The sequence below is a fragment of the Frieseomelitta varia genome, unplaced genomic scaffold, assembly GCF_011392965.1.
Source record: "Frieseomelitta varia isolate USP_RPSP 00005682 unplaced genomic scaffold, Fvar_1.2 scaffold_686, whole genome shotgun sequence".
NCBI classification, from domain to species: domain Eukaryota; kingdom Metazoa; phylum Arthropoda; class Insecta; order Hymenoptera; family Apidae; genus Frieseomelitta; species Frieseomelitta varia.
In genome coordinates this window covers 181,616-204,607 of record NW_025110463.1, presented here as the reverse complement: position 1 = coordinate 204,607, position 22,992 = coordinate 181,616, and the positions used below count along the sequence as shown (strand labels likewise).

Below are 22,992 nucleotides of genomic sequence, written 5' to 3'. Positions count from 1 at the left end.
AATATTCGTATAAGAATATACAATTGTAGCAGAGTTAACCAAATATATTACACGATAATCCAAGTTACGAGGGCCGATCTCTACTCTAGGATTTATCGATCGGCTAAGAAGAGTTAACCAAATATATTATAATCCAAGTTACGAGGGCCGATCTCTACTCTAGGATTTCGACTAAGAAGCGATCGAGGGGATGTTTATATGATTGCACGATAAATTGCGTCCGCTCGACTCTTTCTTTTCATTCTCGTCGTCAATGTCGATATAACCGATTTTACTGCCTCGTGGAGTCGAGATCCCTTTCATTAAGGCCCTTTTACTGCCCGCTAAATACATTGAAGCGCACCACAGTCGGACTACGGGGGAATCGAAGCGAGGAAGAAACGCACGGAATAATACGCGGCTAACCAAACGACGAATGAAGGGCCGAACGACGAACCAAAACGATGAATGAAGAACCGAAATAGAGAAAACAAAGAGAGGAGGTAAGAGAACAGCGAGGAACTTGTTGGCTGAGTGAAGAAGGAAGGGAAAACGGCGGAGAAAGGAACGTAAGGAGAGTTAGGGGACGAAAGGGGGGACGAAGAGGAAAGAAAAGGATCTCCCTTGTTCGTCGAATGTTAACCTGAATCACACCGACTGCACTGACGTTTGTTCACCCTCTCAGCCTCGTTACAAGCGACTAATAAAGTCCCAGCGAGTGTGTGCGCCACTCTGTTCCGTAAGACTGCGCCAAGGTTTCCATAAAATCGCTTTCTCGCTGCACTCCTTTCAAAGCGATCGGGGGCTATTCGCGAAGTATGAAAGTCATCGCTATGAGACAGTCGCGCGTATGTACATACGCCAGCAATTAGCAAGCAAATGACTTTCACCTCGACTAGAAGTTGCTCTCCAGGAAAAGTCACACTGCTTCGTGATTTTTCCTTTTTTTCTTTTTTTTTCTTTTCGTGCACGTTTCCTTCCCCGCGTACTTCAGTTTCGCCATTTAGACTTGTTTCTTTCTTTAAAATTCGTAGCTTCGAAAGTTTCAAAGACTGAGACCTACAATTACAGATGTAAACTGAAATTAATAGTTCAAAATTAGTTGAAGCTTGTGAATTCCTTTTATAAGTTAATTAGTTTATTTCGCGGGAAATCGAAAGATACAAAAATTCTTACAAATAATATAAATTGTCTAGTATTTATTGTAATGTATGGTAGATAAACAAATTTCTATTTGGATTCTATGTGTTTCTTGAATCATATTCCCGAATATTTGAAAATACACAAAAATCCCTAATCTGGTAATTATTAAATTTCAATCGTTTTGATTTAAAATACACAAAAATTCCTAGTCTGGTAATTATTGAATTTCAATCGTTTTGATTTAACTTTTGGTTAAAAGTAATTGCCAACTCATTTTAAGTTAAAATGAAATGATGAAATAAAAAAGTTTCAGTGAAATTTCATGAAATAAAAACGTAAATAAAAAAATTGATTTGCAAATGTATCACCTAAAATATAGCGTACGATTTATTTACCAACCCAATTATTTAATTATCTGTAAACATTTAAAGCTGATTTCCACTGGCAAGGACTATACTTCAAACTGTAGTTATTTCTACAATAATTAAAACTTTCGTAATGCGAGGAGTTTCAAAAATTTTACATCTCTATTTGCAAATTATTAACAGACTGCAGATTTTGATGCAAATTCATATCTTTACGAATATAATTAAAAAATTAATTTAATAAAGAAAGACACTGTGCTTTCAACATTTCACATACATTTTTTATATGCATTTTGTGCAATTTTGCACTTGCAAATTTTCCATAAATAGATAAAAATCTGCCGTCTAATTATTAGAAATTGTTTGCATCAGATGCGTTTCAATTTTGGCGAATAAGATTTTGAAAACTTTAATGAATAAGTGGATAACTACTTCGTAACATTCCAAATTGAAAAAAAACTGAAATAAAAAGTTAAATTTATACAGACCGAAAAAAGTTGAAATTTCTTATTCAGTAATTAGAGCATTTTTGTATTTTTATGAATATAACTAAAGAATTTAGATTTCATTCATTGAATATTATATTTCACATTTTGCATATTCCAAACTATCATATGCGCTCTGTAAATTTTTGTACCTTTAAATTTCTCGAAAATGCAGTCTAATAATTATCTGTGGAAAAAGTTCGTAAATTTTAACTATTTTTAAATTTATGTTGCCGTAATTTACCTTTCCAAAACTTCAAGACTTCAAACTTCTTGCACCATCAATTCTAAATATTCAGTCTTTAAAGTTCAATTTCGAAGCTTCGAAAACTCGAGTCCCATTTAAACATCACCACTTCAGAACTATTTTTTCACATTTAACTTAATGTAAAAAAAAAAAAAGAAACTCGTCGCAATTTCGAATTTCTAGGCACAAGCACGCGCACCTGCGCGTACGTTCGCAATTAATAATAATCATGAAATCGTATCTTTCGGATTCATCAACGTGACAAGCGTTTATCTAAATGAGATGTAACGCGGCGTGAACTGCCGTGCGATTCGTACCGTTTTAACGAGAACGTGACGGATCAAAATTCTGAAAATTCGCGTAGTATGACGCGATGCGACGCGGAAACACGTGAAAATCGCGATGGCACGGCGTAAACAGCCAATCGCGATTTCTTTTCGATTCGTCACGGCGAGTCCGTTTTAAACTGTAAAATCAGAAATGCCGGCCTCCGAAAATATTATTTCACGCGGGTGTACGAGCAATGTTTATCGAGAAAACTGTTCGCTAGAAATGTGGAATATATTTGATCTTGAAAATGATAAAAAAACGATCGTTTCGAGAGAAGGAGCAGCGATGGAAAATTTGTTGAAACGGCTGCTGAATGTTTTTCTGCTTCTGATCTACAATTTGGAGGCGACTGTTAATAAGATTCTAACGATAAAGGAATTGTTAAGAGTTGATTTTCAATTGAGAGATTTGACACAATGTTTATTATTATTGTTAATGATTCAGATTTGCTTATACCAACGTTATATCTTACATTCATTTTTAATGGCTCAAAAGCTTTGTAATATCAAATTTTTTAAAATCACTATACATAGATTCATACATACATATATATATATATATATATATAACTTACAACAGCAGCTAGAAATTTAAAATCGTCAACCTCGAGAAAAAGAACGTACCAACATCCAAATCAGTTGAGTTCATTTTAAAAAGTAAAACCTTTGGAAATCTTTGAAAACTTTATCAATGCTGAGTTCGTTCTTTTTTTAAAGATGTTTTTATATCTTATAATAGGAGGGATCTATAATAAAGATACTTTTCTTACGAAAAATTAACTAAATTATCTTGAAGATTAAAATCTTCCTTCATAACTTGTCGTATGATTTTATTAAACTTTAAATGTTAGGATGAACGATAAAAATTCAAGAAATTCTACACATTTATCCTGATGTTCAAAATTTAGTAAAATGTTTTAGTTAAAAAAAAAGAACCAAATTTTAAAGGCTCATTGTAAAAGATTTCGATGTTCAACATTTTTATTTACGAAAAAGAAATTGATCAATATTAAATTTTCGAAAAAAACATCTTTAGAAATAACCAATGTTAAGCAGTTAAAAATCAGCAATGTGAAAATAATAGCCCAATTAGCTAAATTATTGTATAGATCTTTCTTCACAATGTTACAAGATTGAAATATCATCTATTAGGAAAGAAATCGTTTTAAATTTTTGATCGCTGCTGTATTATACGAATAAATAAAATTACATATATTTGACAATAATTTTTACATGAGAAAAGTGACATTTCTATATCTCTACTGGGAACGATTCAAACGAATTTCGATTTATGATGAATGCTTAAATTTCATTTTTTATTTTATTTATTTTATTCATTAAATTTAACTGCGAAAAAATGTCAAACCAGTGATTTCAAAGAAAACAAAATGATTCAAAGTCATAAAAATCAACAAAGCAGTTTAAATTATATTGATTGAAAAGTTTTAGTATTATAAATTATAAACGAAATAATACAAAATAATATTATTTAATATTCAGTAGTTTATTATTATTTATTTGTTACAATTTTTCAATTTATTGATCAATTGTTATTTCAATACAATTGTTTAATGATATTTTTACCTTTGAACTTACAATGAATCGATTTCTGAACCTATTTCTGGTAATAAAAATTACTAAAATTCAAGACCTATTAAAAATTTAACGTGACCCAATATTATTCCGTAAATTGACTCAAATTGATAAATGCCTTTGAGATTTAGACCTTTGAGATATCTTTCGTAGCTACTTTTAGTTCTAAATGAATTAAGAAAATTAAATAAAAATTAAATAAATTAAGAATTAAGTAATGGATAAAAATTATACTTGATAGTATAAATTCGTTCAAATAAAATCCGGTGTTGCAATGAAAACAAAAATATATGTATTTTTTATGTACTGTATATTGCTAACATACGTTCTATCAGTGCTATGCACAACAATGAAAAGTTATATGTTGTACATTGTTGATTTCCTTTATTGTAACCAGTTCATGTAACCGCGTCGAGAATGATTCTACATATAAAAATAAACAGAAAACAGAAAATAACATTTTTTCATTTTCTCAAAAAATTGAACTGAAACAACAGTGAATAATCGACAGAAAGTTATTCTACGAATGAAAATAACTAGAAACCGTGGAATACAATTTTTTATAAGGCAATTCATTTCCAAGGAAATTAAATTTGAAAATTTATCACGCACGCGTGTATCAACCCAGCTCTTAATTGAACATGTTGGAAGTCTATTTTCTCGAAAACGAGGCTTCAAATGGAAAAATTTTATTTTATATTTTTTTACTTATGTTCGCGAGAACAATTGTGTCAATTATTCATTCCTATGGAATCCGGTATTGATCAAATTCAAAAATGGAATGGGACGTCGGAATAGAATGAACATCCGTTTTATTAAACTATTATTTATCATAAAAACAAGTTTATATAGATATGAAATCTATTAAATATTTAAATTTCAAGTAATATTCCTCTTAAATTTTTTTAGATGGGTCTGATAACAACAAAGTTTATCTTCTTGCAACCAATAATTTTTAAAGTCAAACAATACTAACATGCTACATTTTTGTAATAATTTTTTCCATTTCTTTGTATGATCTTTATACTGAATTTTTTAGAACAATACATGAGCACTTTGCAGTGTATGTGACAAATTTTCATATTTTTTCTAAACAGTTTTAAATAAAAAAATATTACTTTTATTTCCGACTTAATTCTGTATTTATGGCAAGGCAGGCCAATGTCGGTTTTTATATAATACTCATTACTTTAGATTGCTTATAACATGGCTAGGATAATATGGTGTTAAAAAATTTTAGATTGCTTGTAATATGATGTTAAAAAATATAAATGTATTATAAATATATTTATAAAATACGTGTACAATACGTTTTATTGTATATTGCGTTTCTCTATATAAGATATTTTCTTTTATTTTGTGATTTTCACTGATAAATTTGTGCTATATTTGTTGTCATTGCCTACACATATACAGGATGTTTTATTTATCTTACCCATCCTGATACCTCTTTATTTTTACTGATACAAAAATATATCTCAGGACAAAATTATTTGTTTTCGAATGACAAATATTGTGGCTTATGATCTTTTCCCACAAGATCATTTTTTTCTCAAATTTTTTAATTATTACAGCTAAGCAAACATGTATTTCAAGCATGTATAATATGTTGATTTCCAAAACATCTTGTATAAAAATTAATCGAAATAAATTGAAGGAAGATATTATAATAAACTGAAAATTTCCTTCTTTTCGTTCTGAATGTTCGTTTACAAAACATGTTCAATATTGCTTCCATTAACTTCTAACTAATTAAAGCTATTTTTCTTCTTTTTTTCTTTCTTGTTTTTACAGTAAAAAAAAATTTACGAGGAAATTAAGTTATCGAACATCATTGCGAGCATTTGAAATAAAAATTAAAAAAAAAGCCATCCAAATCCACCAACTAACAAGGAAAATTTAATTTAAGAAATATAGTACCAATCAAATTTTATATCCAATATGGTTCAAAAATTATACAAACTAAAAACGTTAAAAGGTCAGAAGTAAAAAAGATTCATATCCGTTCCATTTCACCAATTAAATTTGTGACTTCGCTTGGTGACAAAATAAGACAGTGATAAAAAATTAATCCTACGATAGATTAAAAAATGAATAAAATTATTTTATTAACAAGAAATAGATTACATTTCCATTCAATTACGTATAACCTATTGTTAGATATAGATATTCAAATTTTTATCGCAATCTTGTACATTTTGCACATATTATACGAAAGAAAATGTGTCAAATTGATACACAATATATGAAGCTTAATTACAGATTAGATTGGTCGAAAAGTTATTGCATTTTTTTCTAGTAAATGAATATATGTATTTACATCTTAAAATGTAACTAATTTCATTTTAAACCGCAAATTGTGTAATCTGATACCTGATTGTTCAAACTAGTTTGCATGATTTCATTAACAATCATTTGTTTGGTGTCGATGTCAAAATGGAAAATCAAAAAGAAACATTTTCCTCATAGTTTGCCCTACTTCCGAAAAAAAAAAAAAGATGTGCTAGCACAAAAAATTATCTAACATGCATGGTGGAGAATTGGTATGTTAAATTTCACTACTAACCATATTACATTGTTCTTGGAATTTTTTTCATCGAAAAAGATAAGAACTTTCTCAGAAAGAACGTATTAACGACGGTTTTGTTTCGTTTGCAAACAGATAAACGCAGTTACTTTTTGTCCAACCTAATGTCTAAATGTAAAACATTCTCTTGCACCTCTCAGCCTTCTCTGTAGTAAATAATACTTAGACGAAACAGATGTCCGTTTTCTCCTAACGTGACACAATATAAAATTCTTCCATCAAGCTGACATAGCAGTCAAAGAAGCAACACCGTCCTCGTCGGATGTCATCCGAAGACGAATTCCTTATCAAGACTTGTTGTAACATTACACCATGCCGAAAAACAATCATGGGACAAAATATGGAACACCTCCAAAAAAACAAAAAAACTCATAATATAACCCAAGATTTCTATCAAACAATGCCTACCAACAACATGAAAAGAAAAGACAGAATAGTCATGACAAGGCTTAGAACAGGACACTGCAAACTCACACACGAGTATCTATTTAAAGAAAACAGAACCCCCAATGTGTATCCAATGCAACCGAATTTTATCAACCAATCATCTTCTGTTTGAATGCAGCAAGTACCACGCTTAAAGGCAAAAATACAAAACAACTTAAAATACACCGGCAGCTGACTGACGTCGTNAGAAACACATAGGAAATGTCCTGAATTATCTAAAGGAAACTAACATCTACCATAAGATATAATCGTCTTGAAAAGAAGGAAACAGTACCTTCGCTAATGGCCAGAAGGTAGATAACGACGTTAATCATGAATTTAAAAAAAAAAAGAAAAATTCTTCCATAATAACCGCGGATTATTCCACGTTCGGTGACACCTCGCGGAATATTCCGCTTCGCGATGCAAATGGGTTAATTCAACATAAAACAACGTCGAAAACGGGCAAAGCCCATACACATACGGCCGGGAGGGGAAAAGGAGGGGGTGGTTGGTGAAGATTTTCTCAATGAAAATGCGGAACGCAACGAAACGCTAAGCGCCGTGGCGCTGGTATTATTTCAAATCACCGAGACGTTCCCTGGATTTTTAAAGAACGACCACTTTGTGTCAGAACGTGCCTCAAGAGAGTGGAGACGAGGTTGTCATCGTCGTTGTCTACGTCTACGTCTGCGTCCACGTCCTACGTTGGTGGTAGGACGTCGAGAGGAGGCCATAGGCGTCCAGACGGCGACGTCGTCGCCGGCGCCGAGCGCCGTGCTAACTAGCACCCCTAGCGCACACACCCACGCCTTTATTAAACGTCGCCCGTCGGCTCGCCGTATATGTTTCCCCTCATAAAATTGAACATGGCGTACATACCTATACGCGTGGAAGAGCTCGAAAGAGAGGCCAGTGGAGCAGAAAGAGACGCGAAACGACAGAGAGGATACGATCGGTAGGTGTAGAACGAACGAGGGAAAATGACGAAAGGAACGAACCGCGTGATAATGGAAAGAAAGAAACGAAACGAAATATCGCGTTGTGATTTTTTTCAATACCTCGTTAACTGCTGTTGAGGCCTGCGCGAGTCGCGCTCACGGGAATTAGGGGAATTTGGTTTAGAAAGGACGCGCGTTCGGAAAGAATGCTTTTGCGATTGTTTGCGATATACCCAGAACAGTTTCCTCGCGAACGGAATGAAGAATGGAAACGTAACAATAGACGCGTGCAAAATAGGAAAATAATAAAATCTATCTCGTATTTTGCTGAAAGGAAAAGAAGAAAAAAAAGGAGGGGAGGGGAGAATAGCGTTACAAATGGCCTGTGACGGACTAATATGAAAGAACGGGGGCAAGGGAAGAATGCACAAAAGAAACAAAGAAAATAAAATTCTTGTACCCTGAATCAGAATGTATATCCAGTTTTTGTATTCATAAAATACCTTAGAGCGAACAGTGGGTGAAATGGAACAAGGCGGTGAATTTAAACGAAGGGAGAAAAAAAAAAAGGAAAGAGGAAGAACGGAATTCATGAATGACGCGAAGGGAACTAAATGTTGAATTGTGATACAGATGAGTATACTTGCCTCAAAGCACGTTAGATCGAAGTTCTTATCTCATTATTTTGACACTATCATTTCATTATTTTCTACATTATTATTATATCGTTCAATTATTTTCTATATTAGTCTTGTTAGCATTAATGTTATCCCTACTAATAAAAGCCAAATTTTTGGCTGATGTTATATTATTACATTATTATGTATCATCTTTTCGAAAAGTTTCTGCAGTGATATTTTTAGAAATGCCTTTCTGTCGGTTAAGATGTGGAAACAAAGACGATATTTGTTCCACATCTTCAACAAAGACGATATTCCGAGGTATGTTCTATATTTTGCAGAACGTTATATCCATAAAGGATATTAACAGCCGACTATGCTGAAGAGTTATAATTAGACTGCGAATTGTCATGCACTCATAACGCAAATTTGTATGTAGAATACGCATATAAAATATTCAAAGTATAGCGTTTGTTGCCACATAATATAACTTTCTACCGAGATTCTATTTTCTGAACTATGTTCTCAAAAATATAAATTTGCATAGAAAGTAGTCTAACTGTAACTAAGAAATAAGAAAGTATATTAAGTGTACGAATATTTTCGCGACATAAGCTTAATACGACATACTGTTTCATTGTTAATAAATAGAATTTACATTTTTTATTAAATATGCATTTTAATATTTAAAAAAAAAATAAAAAAATATGTTAGTTTAATCATAGTCAAATAAACGCAGAAATGTTAAATAAAGTACCGTAAATATTCAGAAGAATTATTGTACATATATATCATAGTAAGTTACTATCATTATTAAATTCTTAGAATACATGTTTCAGTGATCCCTTTTGCACGACAGTAATCAATAAACAAACGATACTAACAACCAATAAATTAACAATAAGCTAGTTTTTGTCTGAAAACCAAATCCTTAAATACATATCGTTGCAAATTTGAAACTTTTTCTGTCATTAATTCTTGAAAAAAAATAGTGAATTTAAAGATTAGCACCTTCAGTCTTTTTTAACTTAAATTCCTCACGACAAAAAAATGATTCTAATCAATTTCTGGAATCTCAGTCCAATTGTTAAAAACTGTAACCTGATATTTAAAAACGATACTACAAAACGCCTCAAAGACATTTCAGAACTTTTCAAAACGCTCAAAAATTAGTATCGACAAGAAAGAAGATTACACAGGAAACTGGATAAATAAAATCATTACTATAAAATTATTCTAGAAACTTTTTAAAAAAATCTCCCATTTACAACAATCAGTTAAATTCGATGAGAAAACAATGATTTCTCGCGCAATATTTTCCATTTACATTCTTTAAAAGAGCAGATCGTAGCTTGTGAAGCAGCAGCAGCAGCAATTTCTCCATCGACACGTCGAACTTACGGGAACGATGACGCAACCGTGTTCGTTAGAGAACTTTCACCCCAAAAAGAAAGGAGAGGAGGAAAAAAAAAAGTTCTAGACGGAACGTCATATAACGACAGAAATACAGACGATAAGAATGAAAAGAAAAAGAGAAAGAAAGAGAGGGAGGGACGAGGAGAAGATGAACGAGGGTGAGCGTGAAAGAAACGGGAAAGAGAGTAACTATGGGGCAGACGCGCAAAAGAAAAAGGAGAAGAGAATTAAAGTGATCTGGCGAGAATCAGGGCGGAAAGACAATGTGAGTTATAAGATTTATCAGATCCCTGTCTCGAGGTCTTTTAATTATGGTGGGATAACATAAAAAAAAAAAGCAAAATTATCTATCACATGTGTCTAGCTATTTATCTCTCCCTCTATCTATTCAACTATCTATCTAATTATTTATCTATACAACTTATTCGCACAACCAGTTATCTATCTTCCCATCTATTTTATCATTTATTAATCTTACATTTGTCCATCCATACACTTATTAATCTACTCACCCTGCTATTCGTTAACCTATCTATTTATCTGTTCATCTATTTATTTAATTATTTGTCTACCTATCTATTCATCCATCTATTATTTAATTAATCTATCCATTCATTTAACTGTTCATCAATCTATCCAATTATCTAGCCATCTATCAATCTATTCATTCATCTACTCACATATTTAAGGATGGAGTTAGAATAAAAAGATAATGGGAGCTAAAAACATATATCCTGTATCGAAGTTCTTTAATTAGAATGGGATATATTACATATATATTACAAGTTCTTTAATTAGAATGGGATATATATTACAAGTTCTTTAATTAGAATGGGATATATTACATATATAATTACATATATATTACATATATATACATATATAATTACATGTCAAAAAATAAAATTGTCAATATAGATATCTATCAATCTATCTTCTTATCTATCTATTTAATTACCTATCCGTTCATTCATCCGTCTACCTATTGATCTATTCATCTATCTATTCACTAATCTATCTACCAATTCTATTCATTTGCTTATTCATCTACCCATCTATCAGTACATATACATATTCATGAAGAGATGAAGACAAAGAGGATCAAAATGAAGAAAGCAATGCAAGTTAGAGTATATATCAGATCTCGATGAAACAACGTGACAGAGAACAAAATTATCCATCTAAACATCTATTAATGTATCCCTTCATCTTTCTATTTATCTTTTTCTTCTATTTATCTCTCCATTTATTCATCCCTCTATCCATCTGCCTGTTTATCCACCTATTCATTTATCCATTTAAGAATCTATTCGTTCATCTGTCCATAGGAACAAGAAATAAAGTTAACCATTAACAAGTAGTTTCGATATCGGTATTCCGTACCGCGCACTAACAGAGCGCCTCAAGGCAAAGTGAGTATTAAACTGTGGATGAAATGGCCAGAACGAAGATAAGAGACAGAGGCGGTGCAAGAATTCATGGTGCAGCGAATGAAATGGGGTATAAATACGGTTTATTTTTCAGTCGCATGCTATTCACAGCCTTATTGCCTTCGATGCGACGCGAGAGACGCGATCATACTGGAACCGGCTGCATTTTCCAAGGTAAATTAAGCAAAAATATTTCCACGGCGTGCATGAAACAATTATCGAGAACAGAATCAACTGTCAAAGAAATATCGCGTTAACACGTTAAAGGAAAGCTTTTAGATTTTATGTATCTATTGGGATTCCTGTATAGATTCCTAAATAGATAGGCTCGTAAACGTTTAGTCATCTAGATACGATGTGTAATAAAAATACATAAATTAATTTCAAAATGTTATTGGCTATGAAAATATAACATTATAAGGGCCAAATCTATGCTTGAAAATAGGAATTGTGACACTGTCAAACACTAAACATAAGTGGCTCAATGCGGAAATTTATCCTTATTACTCCTTAACTTTTTCTTGAATGGCATGAAGTATATAAAAAGACACAAAATTATATTGAACACTGAAACCAAACATTTAAAAACTGTATATACTCTTTAATAAAGAAGGAAAGGGGGATTTTACTGAATCAATCGAAAATAAGTCTTTTACTAGGTATTCACTATAAAAAATTTTTACGAGTATGTTTACGCTCAATTTAAGAGTCGTGTTATATTTCTAATATTACAAACAATTTTGGATATTGGACTAACATCAAAAATATGGTATCTAATACGATATAAGTATCCGAGTATGAAACAATTTTATTCCTCTTGTTGATTAAAATACTTCAGTTTAAATAAAAATTAAATAAAACAATGAAACAGCTATTAACAATAATCACATATTCAATTTCCAAACTTTGTATTTGTTCGTTCTTTGTACGACTTTGATAATTTTTTATTCGTTCAATAATTTTTGCTTTTATTGATTCTTCCTTGTACCAGAAGAATTATCTTGACAATATATAAAACATATATATAACCCAAATATATAATATTCCATATCAGAGCACCACAAAATGTCTATACTTGAAATCTTTTAAAATAAAAAATACAATATTTTGCTTTCTTTAAAGAAAAAAAAATAGTTTCATAAATACTTATAAATATCATAATATGTCAACAATGATAAAAAATAAACAAGCATAAAAATAATAGTAAATTATGAGAAATACATCAAATTTACACACCGTCAAATTTTTCCAACAAAATGTTCTTGTCATGTCACTAACGTACTGTATCAAAATCAATAACACAGCCTGTGATTATTTAATGGACACTTGCTAGATTTCTAGAAACGACACTATTCAATATTTGGGCTACTTCCCTCTGTCTATTGAAATATAATATCCATTCCGAGTTATATATAGATCCGAGTGTTAAACTTCTCCTATTCAGAATAACGAGAATCGTTATCCAGCTATCAGTTGGCCGTTCGACAAATTTTTCCGAAAACGAACGATATGCGCAAATATTGAATTTCCCAGCCGACGGTTCACGGCCGAACGCCTTCTCACGATAAAAAGTTCGCCCTCGAATACGCCCCTTTACACGAGCAAGAATATATACATCTTAATAGGAATAGAGGCAGAGGGTGAACTCTCGTGCAAAATTTATTAAAAACTCTTCGTCCTCTCCTACTTTTGTCCGGTTAACCGTTTAGAAAGAGGCGAGCGTGCATGAATTAAAGGCAATGACGACACGTGTGAACATGCCCTATAACCATCGTGTCAAAGAAGTTAACAGAGTTAGATCCTGTCCCCCTGGAAGCCGCTCAAGGATAATTAAAAAGAAAAAACCACGAGTGGCCTGGCTAAATTTGAGAATTCGGTAACGAAAGTGACCAGAAATGAAGATCGCGCAAACGCTGATCGATCCACAACTGTATGTAGGACAATCGTTCTTTGGGGTTCAATGTCCATCTCGGAAGTATTGCGACGCGAAGAAATCTATTCGTTCCATCTGCAGTTGTAAGGAAGTGTGCCGCGTGTCGCGTGCTTTTCGTTCGAAGTTCTTGATACCAATTGTCTTCAACAATGTTTCATTATTTTCTTCTTTCCATTCAATTGTTCATTGTTTTCTCGATATAAATGCATATTTCTTTCACTTTGCCTAATACTGTTTCTCTTTCCTTTCATGTACGTATTTCTATATACAGTTATATACAGTTACGGGCAAAATTGAGTGGACAGGTAATGGAAATAGATATGAATTAAATTTAGTCAAAGTGCTATTATTACGTACTTAATGAATTAAATTTAGTCAAAGTAGTATTATTATCACGCACATTTATATATTACATATCTTTATGTTACATAGATTATTTAGTGAATAATTGAAATTAATATTTACATTTGTATTGAAGTGAGACATACTTGAAGAAAAACTTGGCTGATTTTCGAAGGACAAAAATAAGTAGACATGTAATAAAATATATAAGAAATTAATATTCAGTATAAAATTAGTATTCAGTATGTCCACCATTTGCTTTAATAATTGCTTCTAAACGTCGTGGGATGCTATTTATCAGATTTTCAATGTAATTTTTATCGATATTTTCAAATGCTAATTGCAAATTTTTGAAACAATCGTTCTTGTTCTTTCGCTTTTCTAATGGCACTTTTGAGTCCGATACGCTCCATAAATTTTCTATTAGATTCAAGTCCGGACTTTATGCTGGCCATCCCAACAATTGTATATGTAATAAATAAAATAAAATAAAACATAACAACATAAACAGATTAACAAACTCGTGTATTTGCGTTGGTTTGTCTAATATGAATGAATGGAATATTGGATTTCAGTTAAACCATATTACGTTTTTGAACGTATGAAATTTATTTTCATGCACTTTTTACGGCAAATCCTATATTGAATCAATGCACAAATTCGAATTTTTGGAAAATATGATAAGCGGCAATTTTCCTGATTACAGATATAATTTAATAATACATCGTATATTCGAAAATATGATCCATTTTAATTGTTTCATACTTTTAGAATTTTATTTAAAATAAGATGATTTTTATTAAATTAAAATAAATGTATTCAATGATTTTAACATCATATATTTTTCACATCTTTTTGGCAATCATGTTTTAATAATAACGAATGATTGCAGCTACTTGAAATATTATATAAAATTTTTTTATTCTTTTCCATTATCATGCTGCTCAACACCATTGTTTGTAAATTATATTCATTATAATTAATTAAATTATAAGATTTCCTCATGAAGGAATCACAGAAATTATTGCAGCATTGGCATTGCAGTTATATAATTATATAGAGATATAGTATGTAATTTTAAAAGAATAATGGTTTATTTTCATTGTTGTTTCGTAAAGATATGTCTTGCCATTCATTTTTTATTTAGATAAAGACAAAACTTCTAAGCCCACACGCCTACACGATACATACATATATCATAAAAAACTTCGAATATATTATATGTATCTATATTTTTCCATATTATGTTTTGCATTCTCTGCGATTTCGTACTTTAAGATTATTCTGTGCGTAAATATTCGCAGTTAGTAGAGTGTAAAGTTACCAAACATGTTATACTTATAATAAATGAAACTTAAAAAAAAAAAACGTCGAGGCAAGTTTTGTAGCCCTTCGTTTAAAAGAGAAGAATCAATTAATTTGCAACCACACTTCAGCTAACGAGCAAATTAATTAACTCGAAAGGCCTGTACACCGGCCGTAATAAATTATTTTCCATTTACCGCTATTTATCCGTATCGTTAACCCACCCTTTTCAACTCAAGTATGCGGATCTGGTTACAAGTCGAGCGGCGCTTGTTCCGATAATGGCATAATGGAATAATGGACGTCAAGTACAGTTGGAATCTGAATGATATTTCAACGGTGGATATCATCGTTGAACCTCGATAGATTGTGGAATTCAAAATCGTATCGGCTTGCGGTTAACGCTTAGTACTATCTCCCGTTTCCGGTTTTCACCCCGCATCCTTTGAACGCGAATTAATACATTCAACGTCGCGCGGACAATAATTTGGAAGAAATTTGAAATTAGACATTCCTATTATCATTAATTTACTAATTTCTATTTCACGCTATTTATTAAAGAGGATGGTTTTCGTTTTTCTCTTAAAATTTTTCACGATCCTAAGATTACTTCAAACTTTTTGCTTAAAATATACGTGTTGAAAGATCGATGCGAAAGAAAAACGATTTAATAAAGAATTTAATTCAGTCGATCAGGAATCTGAAGATAAGGACAATATAAAAAATATAACTCTTTAGTAAATACAAATTCTATTCTTTATGAATCTGCTGTTTTTTTACAAAATGCGCATTTGTATCTGTAATTCACAAACGAGGCATTTAATCCATGTTAATCTATGAGATAACATTCGTTAGAAAATATGTATACACACTGCTTACAAAAATTAGGGGATATATTTTAAAATAAATATGAAGCGACAAAAAACAGAAGCATTTGATTTTGTTTTATTAAACAAGAACGTCAGAAAATATTACGTCGTTTGCTTTTCAAGAGCCTAACAGCTATTCCTATCAAATAAATTTTATCAAAAGTTCGATATAATATGAGAAAAATTAAAGAGAAGAAGAAAGAACAACCCTCTTATTTACAGATAAAATCATTGTAGAATAAACTTTCTAAACTTTCTAAAATATTTTTGTACGAAAAGTATACAAACTCGTATGAAATATTTTCCATACGCTTACAAATTAGTTATCCAGATATTAAAACTATATATTATTTCATTTTCATTAATCTAATGGATATGTACACACAATGGATTTACACAAACACCTAAATCACAACCAATCAACTCGTACTATTACTTCAGTTATTAATTTTGTAACGAGCAACTCTGTTTCCGATATTTCATAGAATTTTTTATATTTAGTGTATTCTACGTGCAATTTTCTTTTGTTGATGTCAAAAATATTTGTGAAATAAATTTAACAAGATATATTTAATTACCATTAGACAGGACCCAGGCATCATTCCCTCTAAATTCCAGTCTTTCATCCATGCATTTGGAAGTCGAGAAATCTGTAACAAACTTATTTGTTGGATTAGTAGTTTAAAAGAACTTAACACAAAAATTCCACATCACTAAAACAGTCCCGACATTTGGAAGAAGAAAAGTAAATGAATAGCCAGAAGGGTTCCTGTACAATTATCTATGTTACGAACCCGAGTATCTTGTTTCGCAACACTAATTCACTAGCACTAATTGTGAAATAGGAAATTTTCAAAACCCAACGCGAAGAGTGCTTCGTCATGTTTAAAACTCCCGAAAATAAGTAACGCGACGTTATTAATCTATGCACTCATGTTTAAAAGTACGCAACACTAATTGCGACGCGTCCAGTGCAACCATGCTGGAGGTTGCTGATGAATGACTACTTCTGTACAACTCTTGTAACTGCATCAGGTGATCCAGGAGCAGGAACTTCCACAAATTCAGTGGAAGAATTTGAGCATTTTATAAACGCAACACTAAGAGTAAAAGTAAAACTGTGAAATCGCGATGAAATAATGTCGCAACACTAACTCTAAAGCTAAATTCAATGAAAATTACTATTAACAATACAAAACTGTGCGAAGCTACTTCAAATACTCTAACACTCTAAAATTAATTAAGAACAATGACTCTATAATTTAATTTAAAACAATAGGAAGAAAGATAAATTTTATTACGTATAACTGTAAGACGATTTCAAAAATTCACAATCACGAAATCATAATTCGCAACTCTAATTCAACCCGCAATCGATTTCTCGCAACACTAACAAGAAAAAACGCGATTTGCCCAAAACGATGACAAACGATGATGAAGAAAGAAAAAAAAAAATACAACTACAGATACTAAAAGAGCATAGTGACAAAGTAGTAACGAGAATGACTTCCTATGCTCTGGAATCATTTAAATAATCCAGAGGATAAGAAGCCATTTGTTGCGACCCTCTTGGTGGCAGTTTGCCGGGCCTCTTCGGCTTCTAGCCTTTTCTTTCTTCGAGCGCAATGCCCGCTGAAACTTAAATCTAGGCTCGAGTCTTTCTAATCGCATACCGAAAAATAATTTATAAAGATGAAATGAAAAGATAAATCGCGGAAGCTGATTCAATTGCACATGGACGACCATCGATCATAGTGATCGTTGTCCGTTCGCACGTGCGTGCTCGAGCAATATCTGCATAAACGTTCGTTTCGGGACCTACTCGCGACCTATCCACGACCGCGACCGCGATACTAAATTCGAAAAATCGAAGAGTAAAACCGGAAACAAGGGACATGCTCTACTTGTACCAATTTCACTGTCGATTTTTCAAATTAGATTTCCTGAAACAGGTTGGACACGCGAAAAGGGGACACGCGACCAGAGACTGTGCCAACCTGCCCGGCCCTACCTACTTATAATTAAACACAGGCATACCAGAAAGTAAGCTNTTAACACACAACTTTCACACTCTAATTTACGTACCATTTTCCTGAAATCAACTGACAATGGCTAGCGAACATTGCGTAAAACGTGATTAAAATACATTTATATTTATATCTGAAATATAAATATCGGAGAAAAAGCAATTTTTATAGAAAGTGCAAGTGGAATCATTCTTATAACTGATCGTGTAATTAATAATATAGTCATAGTATAATCAATGAGTAATAAATTTATATAGTATAGTCAACATATAATAGTATAGTCAACATAATAAATTTATATAGTATAGTCAACATATAATAGTATAGTCAACATAATAAATTTAATAAATAAATTCGTACTTCAAATCAGTGCATAAATATTTTTAATATTTCAACTTATAATAAATGGTACAATAAAAACGACGCAATTCCACATCCTAATCACATACACATGCGGAAAATACGTCGTGCACGATACGCTAACACATTGTCAGTCGCTGAGAAATTTTTTATAAAATTACAAACTATGGTCATCGTGCCCAATGTCTTTCACCCACCCAAGTAGCACCTGAGCACGTGAGTGAGATCCTGACAATGAACACGGAAGGGGTTAAACCTGAAAATCCTGAACTAAAACAATGATTAGTTTATATAATTTGTATCTAACGGACTATTGCATTATTTTATTTCAAACTATAATGACTCTATTCTTTCAAAAATTATTGAAATTGAAGAAAGAGAATAAAGACAATGATTGAATTTATTAAACAAGATACTATGAAATCTAATAATTAATTCAAACAATCAAAATCAACCAGTTGAGTCTAAGTTAAATATTAATAGAAATAACCTCAGGCGATTTATTCATCAAAGCACATTTTCGAAAATGCGAAAGAAGTATTCAAACTTGTTGCCTTGATTCAAAAATCTACCTGTCGCGAAGTATCTTCTTGCACATAAAATTTCATATATTGTTATTCTTGCGGAAAGAATTGTAATCTATTATATATATAATTAAATTGTACTGAAGTTCATAACTACAAAACTCAATTAATTAAATCAAATCATTTAATACCGACATAAAAGAGAAGATGAAATTAAAAATAATTAATTATTATAACAAAATATATCACCAATATCAATAAGTAATAACTGTATCTTTCATAGCAACGAAGTTGGAGGATATCCATCTTCTCTACTATGATATGCTCAAACGAAATCGTTTTGATAATAATTATTCATAAATATTTATAATTTATCTATTCATATGGATATATTTTGATTTTATAAGTAATCACTATAAATATATATATTCTAATTGTTAAAATCGCGATGTGCAAGAACCCCTGTCCTGATCTAATACATAAAAAAACCTGAAAAAATTGTTACTACTCACGGGTACAAAAAATATCCGTGGTCACTATGCTCATCAAAAATTCTACGTATACAACCAGTCACCCGTGGCGATTCGGATCTTTCATCCTACGACATGATTGAGTGACCGGAGGAACATAAATGCATGCGACTCACTGCGAAAAACATTATTGATACTGCACTGGACCAAAGAAAGTGATTGTAAAGACCCTCATCAAGTAGACCACTAAGAATCGCATGGTGAAAGTGAACGCCGTGAAAAATTTCTTAAAAAACATAAAACATTTTTTTTCTAAAGACATAGTGTTATTTGTGAAAATTTAAATTTTAATAATGATAAAAATTGGAATAATTTGAAGTGTTTTTATTTTATAATTATAATTTTACATTCAACTTCAACAGAAAGAGAGTTATAGAGAATGAAACTTAAATACAACATGCTAAAGTACTTACATTTTTAGCTTTTGAAGCATCATAAGATTCTTGCAGCATTAGGGGAAGTGGAGATTGTAGAAGACAATCTGTAACAAAACAATAAGCATTAGAATTTATATTTAAAAGCGAAAATCTTAAATTAGAGATAATGAAAGATTTTTACATTCTTGGCTTTAAAGCCACCATTGGATTTTTCCCAAAAAATGCAAAAAATTGATGCTCTGAGGCGTCTGTAACAAACGTCAAATATTATACTTTGTTGTTAAATTTGAACAATTGAATAAATTGTTTAAATTTGAGATACAATACATAAAACTACTTACGATCTTGATCTCCGGGAGAGGCCTTATCCTCTTAAGCACTGACTCTAATACCGAAAACGAATATTGAATAAGAAAAAATATAAAAATAGGAAAATAAAGACTATCAACGCTCGCGTAACAATTAGTCGACTCACTGACTCTAACTTCGCGAATTATAATTTGAATGAAATGATTATTTAATTTAATGAGAACCATTTTGCTCGGAAAAATATTAAAATATTGCGCGATAAACACTGACTCTACTGACTGCATTGCGCGCAGTTACAAAAATTTCCTAAAAATAAGGCTGATTACAGTACGTTTAGGGGAAGGGCAAAGAATACGTTCATTTAGAAAATATTGCTATTTTTCTAGAAAATGATTATAAACTTGAATATGCCTAAAGATATTAGTTGGAAATTATAAAGTCTCAATATTTCCAGAAATATTTGTAGAAATTGTATTCTAAATGTTCGTTATTAAAGTGAAATATGCACATTAGTAATATATCATGTCGTGTATTATAAATATTCAAAAATTTTTGCAGAAATCAAAATTTCATGGCTAAATACATAAATATAATATTTAAAAAATCATACCTGTGTGAAATCTTGCTTTAAACCGTTTTTGGTTTAAAATTACATCAGCATTTGGAAAAAGTATATTGTAGCAAAAGTATGAAAACTGTGAATTTAATAATTTAATACACGAATATATATCCATTTAAAGGTATATACCTACTAAATTACTACGATCTCCATATTTGAAATAAAATATTAATTAATTTAATCTTTTCCATTTTCATTCTTGTATCCCATATAATTACGAAATTACATATTGTAAATTGTATATCAAATATACACAATTATAAATTTATACATTCTAGGTAGCAAATTTTACCTAGAATGAGTAAATTGTTACCAACTTTCCATGAAAGTTCATCAGATTGTTCATTAATGATCGTGATCGTCTATGCATTCTATGCATTCTATCTTTGCAACCAAGGAATAACCTGCACAAAAAGAAACCAAAAGTTAAAACAAATATGTCAAATGAAGGTAAATATGTAAAAGTGAAACCATAATCAACCTCAAATTCTATTAAAAAAGCGTACGAGACAAGGTTCAGGTAAGAGTGAAATCGAGGATCGAAGAAAAGTCAGCACGAGAAGCTTCAAAATCTTACTCTATTTCGTTATCTTGATACTCAATGAATTGTCAAACACATGCGTATTAATTAATTGATATTATTAAGGTACAAATGGAAATAAAAGAATGTCGAAGAAGCGACGCCATCGAAGTCAAAAGTGCACATTTTATTTTAAAAATACACAACAAAAATACAAATCTAAGAACTGTTGATTTATATTTTACCTGAGAACTTTTGAATGATACTTCTTTCTGGGTGACTTTTCTGGATAACGCTTTCTTCTTTAAAAATAAGACGTGCTCCTTTCCGCTCCTTTCCGCCATGTTTCTCATTCAAAAATCGATCGTGAGAAATATCGATTAGAGTCGAGAATCATAGGAAGTATATTACGTATTTCACCACTGCGGCGCTGTAATCGCACGTTTCACACTTGGAATAAAAAATAAAAGCTCTAATCAAATACACAAAATTCATAAGAAATTCTTTAAAAAGAACGAAAATATTTACACATCTGATGAAAAATTGTCAATACTTTAAACTGAGACATGAGAAATTTTATTATATTACACAATAGATTTATTATTTTAGCCATTAAATACGTACATCTTTAATAAATTATTGTTGAATTTAGTATTGAAATCGTTAAGAATTACAGTATGAGTTTAAAGAATCAACAAATAAATAAAAAATGTTACAATAGAAGTAAAAGCATATTATATGTATACATATAATAAAAAGGTAGTCATATTACAAGATCACAATATTTATTAGGGTTAGAATAGAAATTAAATTTTGGTATAAAATTATAAATAACATTTAGCATAGTATATCCTGTTTAAATGTTTATATGCTATTATCTTTTTAATTGTTGAAAATTATATGTAATAATTATTTGGTTAAATCTTACCTTGAGTTGAAACTAAAAATGTATGTTTTACCTTAAAAATTCACAATACAAACGCAAATCTAATAACTATTAATTTCAATTTTTATCTGAAAACTTCTGAGTGATATTTCTTTCTGGATAATTCTTCTAAATTCTTCTAAATAATACTTTGTTCTTTACAGACGAGATGTGCTTCCTTCCACCATTTTTACCGTTTTAAAATCGATCGTGAGAAATATCGATCGGGAATCGTAGGAAATGTATTGCCTATTTCACCGTTGGAGCGCTGTAATCGCACGTTTTGTGTGAAATGATAATTTGGAATAAAAAACAAAAAACTTTGATCTAAATCAAATACACAAAATTCATAAAACATTTTTAAAAAAGAACGAAAATATTCATATACTAGATAAAAAATTGTCAATACTTTAAACTGTTATAATTTTGTGAAAAAATTGTGTAGAATAATTAACTTAATTTTATTTTAAAAAGTGGAGTCTCCACAATCCTGAGTTTATTTCGTTCAAAAATATTTATTTTTACATTATGCAGCAAGTGTAAAAATAAAAATATTTTTCTCGAAAATTGTAAAAATTCAAACATTTCACCGAAGAGAAGTTTCCATCATTGAACAACTTTTTATCATCAGATCAATCATGATCTTGAAAATTTAAATCTTCCTTTTATATTAAGCCCTTAAAATTACCTGTACGATTTGTTTTTGCCATTTTACTGAGCTTTAGACAATAATTCATTAATTTTTAACGAATTGCAACAACAAATGACTTCGTATGCAAGTCATTCGTCTT

At 31.0% G+C, this 22,992-nt stretch overlaps 1 long non-coding RNA gene across 1 annotated transcript; it reads right to left on the bottom strand.

Annotated features, from left to right (window-relative positions):
- Window positions 1-19,647: 19,647 nt before the first annotated feature.
- LOC122535245 lies at window positions 19,648-21,548 on the bottom strand. Its single transcript, XR_006308119.1, has 3 exons — window positions 21,522-21,548; window positions 19,865-20,076; window positions 19,648-19,677 (listed from the first exon to the last, which is right to left on the bottom strand). It is a non-coding gene; the product is annotated as an uncharacterized LOC122535245 (long non-coding RNA).
- Window positions 21,549-22,992: the final 1,444 nt, after the last annotated feature.